Raw genomic sequence first — 12,457 nt, forward strand, 5'->3', positions numbered from 1 at the left:
TTCTATTATTTTTTTTTTTTTATCACAAAACATTTGGGCTCTTAAAATATCAATGCAGGCCACCTTACAGTTTATAACTATCTCTAATTTCTGTATTATTTCCTTGTTGTTCCTGGTCTTTAACTTATAGCATGCTTCATCTGTTTTAAATTAAATTATCTAATATTTTTCATGTTACATCCTCTTCAGTGATCTTTTGTAACTGAAGAATACACATCAATGTTTCCACATAACAAACATCTTCATTTTCTGTCTAGTACAGAGTAATTTTTTTAACTAAGAAACCTTGGGTGAAGCATTTAATAACTGTTTCTTGGTAAATTTGAAATTCTAACCTGTAATCCACAATACAGCATCCACACTTACAGTTACTGAGTATTCTGTTACTAACTGGCAACAAATAAAATTATCAGATAGTTCTTGAAGACTGCTTTAAATTCTTTTATGACATCTTTTTCAAGTAGCTTCAAAACTACAGTTGCATTTTTAGACAAGCAATAAAAGAGCACCAATAGTAAAAATTTTTCAGATTCCTTGCCTTTCTATTTCATTACCAATATTCAATCAGACAATAATCAATGCAATAACCATTCACTGATTTATTTGCTCTCAAAATTGTTGGTTATTTAATTTTCTTTCTAATTACATATGGCGATGACTTATTACCAGTTGCAAGCACAAGTAAAAAAAAAAAATCAACCAGGCAGTCTCTCTCTTTTGATAACATGAAGTAACAAAAGGCGATAATTTTATGTCACCTTTTGTTACTGATATTTTAATAGGCATCACTCGAGACACATACCTAATCACGTTAAACATAACTTCCTTGAAAATCCAAAAATCATCTCATTAAACTTCTCATTGAAGAGTTCATTTCACACTTAATTTAATTTGATGCAGGTGGTCACCACTTGTACCCTTTCTTTTTTAATATATTACATTTCTCTTCTTAAAATTGTCCAAACTTCCAGTTGATGCATGATAATTTTTCACTTGGTACTCTTTTGCAAACAGGAGGGCTGCTATTTGAATTAAAAGACCTGTAATGTGATCATTGCACATTTCACAAATGAATGAAATGAAGTAGACTTGCTTCATCCATTTGGATACGTTGGGTTTCTCACATTTATATAAATAAATATGTTTTCATTTTCATTCCACTCAAGATATAGTTTTCATTTTCTTGATTTTGATAATCCTGATTATTGCAAAATGTCTTTCAACCTTTTGTTTCTTTATCATTCCACTCCACCCTTCCCTTAGTATCAATCCTTCTCAATTATTCAACATCTGTTATTACTAAAACACACAATTTCTAATCCAAGGGGGAATTAGCTATACTGAGAGGTTAAGGGTAGGACAGGAAGTGACAGCAGGTACAGACAGAAGTTCTGTTGCTGCAATACACTTGACTCGTTTCCTTATAAATTTTTACTACTGCAGTCATGGATGTCTACAGTTTTCAATCTACTGACTGTGAAGGAGGATGTTAAGGAAGGCAGTAGAAGTCTCAAGGTGGCATATTTTGTTTGTGCAATTTTAACAACTCAGTAAAATCAAAACACCATAATCAGAGTGGTCAAATTCCACAACAGACAAAGGGTCATCCACTATACAAAGTTTTCACTATATGTGTAGTGATCTCCCACCTTTCTGTCAAGGCCATCAAATTTTAATTACTTCATTCAAATGGTTAATAGATGCAGGTGGTCACCACTTGTACATCACTATTCCATTTGTCACATTGTCTAAAGTAAGATGAAAGTAGAATTAAAACGATGATGAATAAGAGAAGTAATGATGAGATAATGAAATTAAGAGAAGTCGAACTTATTACTATGATAGTGACTCAATGGAGGATAGAAAGAACTGCAGATATCCAGTTAGACAAAGCAACAAAAGCAATCTGTAATACAGTAATACCCCGAAGTTACGCGATAGATGGGTCCGACGAAAATCGCTTAAGTCGAATTCGTATAAGTCGGGGTACAACTTTGCATATAAATACATATAAATTTTGTTTAATTGGGCCAAGGACTAACAAAAATACTAGTTTAAAAGAAAAATATTTAATAAAATTGCAGTTATTTATACATATTAATACAAATTATGTATTAAAAAATAAATGAGTTGAGTAAAAAAGTTATTTCGATGTCGATGGCTTCATAAAATCTAACAAATTCGTCTGACGACACAGCGCCTTCTTTTTTTTCACGCAGAATTTCTTCGTAGCAAGCTAATAATTCTTTATTCCTTGCTTTGTAGCTATAACGCGTTCTTCGTTGAAGTCTATGTTTTCTAAAATTTTTAAGCCCTTTTCAAGTGAGCTGAGACCTTCTGTCAAGCTTGCAATCGTCATGTGCTTTTCTGGTGGAACTGGGTCTGAAGTGTCAGATAATTCAGTGACGTTTTGCTCACACATCTCTATGAGCTCATTCATTGTTTAAAAGAAAAATATTTAATAAAATTGTAGTTATTTATACAGTTGGTTATACAACTGCAGTTGGATTCACTATGTGAATCCAACAGCTCGTTGACATCATCACCATTGGCTTCCAAATCTAATTGCCTGGCAAGATTAACAACTTTATCATATAAGCGACATGATCAGTTTCTGGCGTTGTTTTCGTCTCATTTTTGAAAAAAAATGGACAAAGTTTCTTCCAGACACCATTCAATGTTTTTTTGTGAATTTCATCCCAAGATTCTTCAATGATTCTTCCGGCATCTAAAACATTGAATTGTTTCCAAAAGTCTTTAACAGATATCTCACTATTTTGTCTCATAGCTTCAATCAGACATGCAAACCAACGCCTCGTGTAGTAGGCCTTGAAGGTTTTGATGACTCCCTGGTCCATTGGTTGAAGCAAGCTGGTTGTGTTTGGAGGCAAAAACACAACTTTCACACGTCGGTTGAAATTAATTAGGGTGGCAGGAGGGTGACCGGGTGCATTGTTAATAAGTAGGATCAATTTAAATGGAATCTGTTTAGACTTGCAATAATGTTCGACTTCGGGTATGAAGTGGTGACCAAACCAGTCCTCAAAAATGGAAGCTGTCACCCAAGCTTTATGATTTGACTTCCAAATCACTGGTAAGCTAATTTTAGATATATTTTTTAAAACTCTTGGGTTTTCGGAGCGATAAATTAAGATAGGTTTTAACTTGCAGTCACCAGCTGCATTCCTGCCGACCATCATTGTCAATCGGTCTTTGGAAACCTTAAAGCCTGGAAAGTTTTTTATCCGTGAAAACGATGTAATTTCCGACAAAAGTTGAGCACGAATTCGAACGCACACATATAAATATGACAGTTGGAATGCAAATTCTTGTATATGTGTGCAGCTCATGCGGCAGCAAAGTTGAATTTTGTTCATCTTTCGCTCTCACTCTCCGCCATCGCACCGTATATCGATAGCATATGAAAAACGACCTTGAAGATAGTGGGCGGCAGTGTTGGCAAACGAAAAAATCAAGAACCGCGCAACTCCGAGTTCGCGTAAGTCGGGGTATTACTGTACTAATATAAATGGTCAATTACCTTACAAAGCTAATATCCAAAACATACAATAAAAATTCATATGTTATTTATAAAATTCTATGATCTATTTGTTTTTGTGAGGGGGGAGAGATAAAGTGAAACCACTCCAAATGGTTAAGAACTGCATTTGATGATGCTTGTGTCACTAAGACTGCCATTTATTAATTTACTAAATATTTCCATAACAGCAGAGAATGTCAAAGATCCTAAATATTCAAGTTAACCTTCAAATTCAAGCAGCAGTCAAATGATTGGAAAAGTCATAAAGAAATTAATTCTGATCAGAAATCAACTATCTGAGAAACTGATGATAAACTGAGACTCTTCTTCAGATAAATGCAGGTTTTTTTTTCTCTCTCTCTCTCTCTCTAAAAATCTAGACATGTGTCAGGTGTCAGAAAAATTTGCTCCAAGACTTGTTGAATGACCACTAACACTATTAGGTTCAACGGATACCACCTTTGTTGAACCTAATATCAGCTGAATTCTTCCCACAGAAGAAACATATCTTTGACCAAGAAATAAAATTCAGTCATCCACCCAATAATCAAGATAGGTTTGATCAATAGCGAAATAAATGTTACTTTCTTTTGACATTCAGGCTACCATTTATTATGAATTGTTCAGAATGATCAGGGATGGCAAACCAATCCACTATAAAGATCTGATTAGACTAAGGGAAAAAGATAAGTAAAAAATACCACCAATTATTTAATACTGGATGATTTACATAAAATTACAATGCTTGTATACTGTTCATTCAAAAGTGTTTGTTGCCCCCCCAAAAAAGATCCATTAGTACCTCTCCCTCAAACACCTGACCTTGCCCCATGACTTTTATCGTCCTTATACTCAAAATGAGGCTGAATGGATGTGGACGAAGTTCTGCTGATATTCCAACCATCCAACAGAATACAGTGAAACTTCCCTTTAACGGACAGCCACGGGGAACGAAAATGTGTCCGTTAGAGAGAAATATCCGCTAACAAGAAGTCTGAGGGAGAAAAAAAAAAAAAGAAAGAAAGAAAAACCGTTAAATGTTTAATGTAAAATTAAATTAAAATATATACAGATTTTGCACAATATTTTTGTAAATAATATACATACAATTGTGCTATGCATATTATGACTTTATCTTAAGTAAAATGCATACAGTAATCATTTATTTTCTTCTGCACCTTCTTCCGGCTGATAATTTTGTTTTCAACATTTGTTTGGAGTGAAGAAACCAACGAAAGTCCTTCAGTATCTTCTTCAGCAGCAAAAAACATTTTAAACGATTGATTTGTATGAGCGCTTCTTGACGTAGCCCAGTGGTCAGGAGCGAGAGTGCATAGCACGCGTTCCTTGAGTGGACCGGGGTTCAAGCCCGTGATTACTAAATACGATAAATATTTGTATTGACGATTTATTGTAAACTCTACTGACATGGTTGTCGTGCCGGAGTATAAACAGAAAATTTATTTATTATTTTATTTTCATCGGGGGTTCGTCGTTAATATGTTCTTCGACAGAATGACCTCCTTCCATTTCTTCATCCTCATGAGGAACTTCTTGAAAAATATCGATGATAATGTAGTTGATATCTAGAGCACCATCTTCTGTAGTGAGGTTCGAGTCTATATCTTTGTAGCCAGGGTCACTTGTAGCGGAAGTATCGTACATTATCAATAGATGTTGAAGTTCTTGTTCTTTTTGGTACTCCACATTGCTGTTCACAACTTCAATTTTTGCGTTTGAGAAGCCAGACTTTACAAAACAGTTCCCGACAGTTTGTTTTCTAATTGCGTTTACTGAAGAGGAAATCCATTGAATCGCATCTAGGATGCTGATTTTCTTTGCAAGGTCACTCGCACATGTTACATCGTTCATGTTTGCAATGAGATGTCTTAAAACACGTTTTCTGTAGTGAAGTTTAAATTTTTTTATTATCCCTTGATCCAAGGGCTGACACTCTGCAGATGTGTTTGGTGGCAGAAAAATGATTTGAATGTTGGACAATTCAATGTGCGGGTGAGATCCAGCATTATCCATGAAAAGAATAATTTTTCTGTTTTGACGAATCATGTTTTGGTTAAAGTGACTTATCCATTCGCTCATGATATCTCGTGTCATCCACGCTTTTTTATTAGACTTCCAGTCAACATCCAAAAGATTCAACTTTATGCCCTTGAAACAACGAGGATTTTGTGGGTTTCCTATAACAAGAGGTTGTTCAAAGTCTCCCAGCATATTTGTACACAATAGTACAGTCAAGCGTTCCTTAGAAATTCTGCCCTGGCACTTTTCATTTTTTAGGCTCATTGTTTTTTCAGGAAGAGCTTTAAAAAACAACCCTGTTTCGTCACAGTTGTAAATATCCTTAGCTTCAAAATCACGACATAAATCTTCCAATTTGACAGTCCACTCTGTTACAACCCCAGTATCAACAGATCCACCTTCACCACTTACGGTTTTCCAAGAAATTTTATGCCAAGTTTTGAACTTGTCTAGCCATCCCACAGAAGCTTTGAACTCATTTACTCCCATAGATTTTGCAACCTCCAAAGCCTTTTCCCTAATAATAGGCCCATTAATGGGAATTTTTTTAGCACGTGCGCGACAAATTTGAAGTCCAACAGTTTTCAGGAATGATTTTTGAACCTGATCATTTTCGTGTTGCCAAAATTGTTTGAGCAGTTCATTTTTTTTTCTTTAGGATGTCGCTTACCTACATCTTACCGATTTTGAATTTTGCAGCGAGATTGCGAACACTATTTTTTTGCCGATCATACGCATTAATGAGTTCGACTGTCTTTTAAAGTTAAATGTTTATGAGAAGACATTGTGCACTTCACACGACACTGAACAAAACTGAAACTGAAAAGACGAAAGGCCGACCATATTCTCCCCCCCTGCACACACCGAATTCATCAGAAGTTTTACACGTGCCTTAAAATTCTTGAAAAAGGGTTTAGAACCGCGACGTAAACCTTGATAAAATTCAGAGAATTGGAAATAGAAAATAAACACACGATTGAGGCAATACGTGGAAGAAACGTTCCTAGAAAAAGGGCTGTGAGCTCAGCCGCTGTCCGTTATGGGGAGATCAAATTAAGTGTTAATCTAAACGAAACAGTGCAGATTGCCTGTCCACATCCGTTACAGAGAATGTCCGCTAGACAGAAGCTGCAAACAAGTTAAAACCAATGGAGGTGAGTTGGGGAATTTGAAAATGTCCGTTGAAGAGAGATGTCCATTAACGAGAGGTGTCCGTTAGGAGAAGTTTCACTGTATAACAGGGAAATTCGACCAGGTAACAAGAAAAATCTAGTAAAAATTGTAACTAACACAAGAAAGGTAACACCAAGTAACACAAGAAAAATTTTAACTACCACCGGTACTTACAATGGTGGCAGGAATGTTGAGACACTTCTTATAAAAACCACCGGCTTACAATGGTGGCAGGAACGTTGAGACACTTCTAATAAAAACACTGTACCCAACAAAATGCTAATACTTTATTTGAAAAATAATAAAGACTTAGAACCTTTTCATCTGCCCCTGTATGTTTAAAACCACCAGATTACTCAAGGGTATATTGGGCTGATCTTACTTTGTCCTTCTTCCTATTCTATTTGCAACAAGAATGTCAGTTGCACCACTTTTGTTATTCCAGAGTTGCAAATATAATTTAATTTAATACGATGCCAGAATTCTGACATTTTATCTGGATGCTTTTCACTGCAACAAACATTTTGGTATATATCATTATCACCCACAGCATTGAAAATTCATAGCAATCAGTAACACTATATGACTAGCAGAAAAGCTTGCAAAAACATAGCTAGTGAAATTAAGAGGCTTTTTTTTTTACTTTTTTTTTTTTTTTAATAGTTTATATAAAATGAATTTTTTTTTTTTTTTTCCAAAGCATGTTGATCACTGAACCTGAGAAACTCTTATAATAACATTAATCCATGATGAGCTGAACCAATTAAAACTGTTTTCTCTCATTCAACCATCCCTTTATCCACAGCAGTAACTTGCCCTTATTGCCAAAATGCTTTGGTTTGTACAGCAGTCTTTTAGGTGCAACAGTACCAAAAGATTTTCTAAAATCGAAGTAATATAGATAATGTAAATAGTTCTTTTGCAGCCATTTCCTTTGATATTGCATCACATCAAACAATCAGATTAGTCATACAACATTGTCATTTAACAAAACAATGCTATGACTGACGTATTAATGTAGCATGCACATATAAGTACATATAACTGGAAAGCTAAAATTCTCCTATTACAAAACATTCTGAATTACTGGCCCACTTGATTTCCCTGTATAGCTGTTTGATATACTCTTCACAGTCATTAGGGCGTCCTTATGAATAAAGACTTTGAATATGTGGGTTGCAGAGTTTGGAAACTAGACACCTTAGAGGAGATTTGATTTAGGTGTTTAAGGCTCTGAGAGGCATCAATAAAATGAATGAGGAAGAAATTTTCAAGATTATAAATGATGCTAGAACTAGGGGACATAAATTCAAGTTACTGGGGGAAATGTTTAGCTTGGACTATAGGAAGTTTTATTTTAGCCAGCGAGTTATAAATTACTGGAATAAGTTGCCTTCATGGGTGGTAGAGGCCGACAGTTTGGGGAAATTCAAAGGTCATCTGGATAGTACTTTCGAGTAAGGGAAGTGCATAGGATGATAGTTTTAATTTCCTTTTTTTTTATATTAATTATTATTATTTATTTATTTTTATTTTTTTTGTTTTTATCATTGTTTTGTTTGGATTTTTTTTTTTTTTTTTTTTTTTTTTGGCTGGTGCAGCATAAGCCATAGGCTTTCTTGCACCATGCGGCCATTACTAATACTAATACTAATATTATTTTCCTTGAACAGAAATCAAGATAACAGGTCTGTAATTACATATTAATCTTTGATCCTCTTCATGAATTGAGAATACAATCACACATCTCAATCCATGGGGACTTCCCCTAAATCCAAGGATGCTCTCATAATTAAATATCACATCTACACCCCGGTGCCTTTTTCATGTTTAGCTTCAACATGATTCTCTTCCACTTTCCTCGTGGTTATGACTAAGTCATTTAACTCACTATTAGAATTTGATCAACTTCTGGCATCCCCCATCCCTAAAAAATGCCACTTGTGTGAATATACATGCAAAATTCCTATTCAGTCAGTGAGCAACCTGAGCTGGATCAACAGTTAAAATCACATTTACAGGACCAATGCGATTGATCCCCTTCCTACTAGTGTTCACATACACAAAGAAGCCTTGGCTGCTACTACTCTCTGCATTCTTTGTCAGAGACTCCCCTTGTAATCAACCTTGGCTTGCCTAACCTCCTTTGTGAGTTGATTGCAGACTTCTGTACAATTTATATGCATCCCATGCATATAAATTATAAAATGCAACCCATGGATTTTAAGCATTCTTCACTATCGTGAATATCATCAGTAATCTCACAGCCACTTAGATCTATCCATTGAACAGTATCTCTTAGTTGGTGTAAAAAGCCTTTCAGCATCTATAATTACTTCATGATTGCTCCCTTTCTGAATTTCTTGTTGGTCCTACTGAACAGAATTTAATAACTCTGAGAGCACTGTAGTCACCTGAATGAAAGCAAATACCTTTCCCTTTACCTTTGACAGTAGGTATGTCTTTAATTAAATTCCACATTACTATACTGTTACCCAGTGGGTCTTTTACTTGTGTGGTTTCTTGATACATGAAGAACTGCTGCTGATAACCAGATCAAGAGTATTGCATCCTCTTGTTGCCTCTCTAATATGCTGCTGTAGAAAACAGTCATCCAATAAATCTACAAAAAGTAGGTGTGCAAATGACCAACCCACAAATTCCAGTTAAGATCTGGAAAGTTAAAATTCCCCTATTACAAAACATTCAGAATTACTGGCCCACTTTATTTCCCTGTATAGCTGTTTGATATACTCTTCACAGTCATTAGCCCACAGCACACTCCAACTCTCATTTTTGTTTTCCCACTGCTTATGTCCAATTCTGTAAAAGCTTCTCTCTTACGGAATTGGCCCAGATTGGTTCGAAAAAGGTAAGATAGCTGAGATTTCTTCAGTTTACCATTAAAAAATTCAGTAAACAGTTGCTATATCATTAGGACAGCATTTCTGTCTTGACTAACGTGATGGTTTAATGGGAAGAACTGTGCAATGAAGCACAGCACAGGTTATACAAAAGGTGGGAGTGGGAAGGAGGAGGCACTTGTTTCCTATTCCATATGGATGTCCACTCCCATTCCCACTTGGCATTTATTAGTGCTGACTGTGTCATATCCTGTGATCAATGATAAGGCAATACATAATGCTGCATGTGACACATTCTGCGAACTACAACAAGGGAGTTTCACGGTGCCATTGATGCCTGTTCCTGTGAATAGCGGCAAAAATAAGGGCAGTTCATGGTACTGCAATTTCAAGTGACAAAGGCGGTTCATAGTGCTGCCTGTGAAACTGAAACCAGTGGAGGATGATTGGCACTGCTTTTGACCAACTCTCTGGAATGGAACATGATGTTGCCATGGGGATGTCTTTGTGTGTGTGCGATGTAAAGAAATCAGGCAACAACTCAGCGTTGTTATGGGCCTATATGAGAGTTTGAAGGACAGGGGTGGATGCCCTCGAAAGATCTAAATTGAGGAGCCTATCAGGCTCTCAGCTGCCCACATCAACGCCAGAGCTTGCACTTGGTCATCACGCAACACAGCAGCAACCCCCAAGGCAGAATGTGCTGGTCCCACAGGAAATAGTAGTTGTTGGTGACTCTATTGTCAGGGAAACGGGGAACATGCTTTGTAAAAAGGATACGTGGAACAGGACAAGGGTATATCTGCCAGGGGCAAAGGTTGATGACGTAGAGCGGATATCATCTTTTAAGGGCACAAAAGGTGATATAGTTGTACACGTTGGCACTAATGATATTAAGAGTAGGAGACCAGCAGAATTACTTAACAACTACAGGTCACTGTTGAACAAAAGCCGAGAATTAGGGTTGAATTTGAAAGTGTCTGCATTTCTACCCAGACACGATAGGAGGGAGTATATGATGAGAGCCTTGTCGATCAATTCGGCCCTGGAAAGATTGTGCAAGGCTCAAGGGGTAGAATTTTTTTCAGCCTGGTCTGTACTTGTTAACAGGAAAGACTGCTTCTACAGGGATGTATTCTTGCACCCCTTCTTCGAAAGGGTGCAAGAATATTTGCTGATGCTATCGAGGCAGTGTTAGGTGGGTCGGAAAATTGATAGCTTGGGGGGTATACAAGGACTAATAGTTTAACAGTAGCCGTAGGCAGAGGTGAAGGTGATTCTTGCACAACTTCTGTTAGAATAAGTAGCGACCTGGAGAGAGGGGTGTTGGGGGTTTCAGGGACAGATGGCAGTCATCCTGAAATAGGTGGGTATATGGGATGTATTAGGGTAACTAGGAATAGGAGCATGTATGCTTGCATGTATACCAATGCTAGAAGTATAGTAAATAAATTTGATGAATTTGAAGTGTTAGTCAAGACATCAAAGGCGGATATTGTTGGGATAGCAGTGACGTGGTGTCACTGCATTCCTTATATGACAGGTGTCATATAAGGAATGCAGAACTGGAATTTGGGGAGTACAATGTGTACAGAAAGGATAGACAGGATAGAAAGGGAGGAGGTGTTATACTGTTAATTAAGAAAAACATAAAATCAAAAGAAGTGCACCCAGTTGATATAGATGAACAGTGCACTGTTGAGTCAGTTTGGTGTGACATAAGCACTGTGAAAGCAAAAATAAGAGTAGGAGTGTGTTATAGGCCTAATGACTTGAATGAGTACAATGAACAATTACACAGAGAAATAGAGTGGGCCAGTAAATCAGAATGCCTTATAATGGGGGATTTTAACTTCCCAGATATTGACTGGAACTTGTGGGTTGGTCGCTCACACACTAGTAAAGCTTTTGTGGATTTATTGGATGATTGTTTTCTGCAGCAGCATGTTCGAGAGGCGACCAGAGAGAGTAATACTCTTGATCTGGTTATCAGCGGTGATCATTCATGTATTAAGAATTAGCATATAAAGGAACCACTAGGTGGCAGTGATCACAGTGTACTGATGTGGGATTTACTTAAAGATATAATTGCCATCAGGGGTAAAGGAAAGGGTTTTTGCTTCCGTAAAGGTGAGTACAGTGGTCACAACTGACAATGTTACCAACAGTAAATTCTAAGTGGGAAGCATTCAAGGAATTAATCGTGGATGCTACTAAAAGTTTCATACCTATTAAGAAATATTGTTCAAGGTTTAGGCCTAAATGGTTATCTAATGAACTAATGAGACTCGTAACAGGGAAGAAAAATGCATGGGATGCATATAAATTATCAAGCGACTCAGAAGCCTATGGCAGATATAAGCTAGTCTGTAATCAGGTCACAAAGGAGGTTAGGCAGGCGAAGGCAGATTATGAAAAATCCTTGGCAAAAGATGCTAAGAAAAACAGCAAGGATTTCTTTACTTATATAAACTCTAAAAGGAAGGGGATGAATCTGATTGATCCACTTGACATCGATGGCTCGACTGTTGATGATCCTGCTCAGATAGCAAACCAACTGAATGAGTACTTTGCATCTACATTCACACATGAGGAATTATTAAGGTTTGAAAATGGCAGAAGATTATCAAATTGTAGCAGGATACTTAATGATTTTGTAATAACTGAGAGCAAAGTGGAGGAGAAACTGTTGAAGTTAAACATGAGAAAAGAAAAATTGCTGAAAGTAATTTTCTTTATATTATTAGGTGCATTCAAAAGGTTTTATCCATTAATTCATTTCTTAGAAATAGCCATTCATTTTGTATGTCTTGGAAGAATGTTTACAGATAATTATAGT

The 12,457-nt window shown here is 36.5% G+C and overlaps 1 protein-coding gene across 1 annotated transcript in view; it reads right to left on the reverse strand.

Annotated features, from left to right (window-relative positions):
- The window catches only part of Parp1 (Poly-(ADP-ribose) polymerase), a 411,082-nt gene that overhangs the window by 172,227 nt on the left and 226,398 nt on the right, over positions 1 to 12,457 (reverse strand). The gene's annotated exons all lie outside the window — the stretch shown is intronic.

This window comes from Mastigoproctus giganteus, chromosome 6 (assembly GCF_048544385.1).
Source record: "Mastigoproctus giganteus isolate SK-2022 chromosome 6, ASM4854438v1, whole genome shotgun sequence".
NCBI lineage: Eukaryota > Metazoa > Arthropoda > Arachnida > Uropygi > Thelyphonidae > Mastigoproctus > Mastigoproctus giganteus.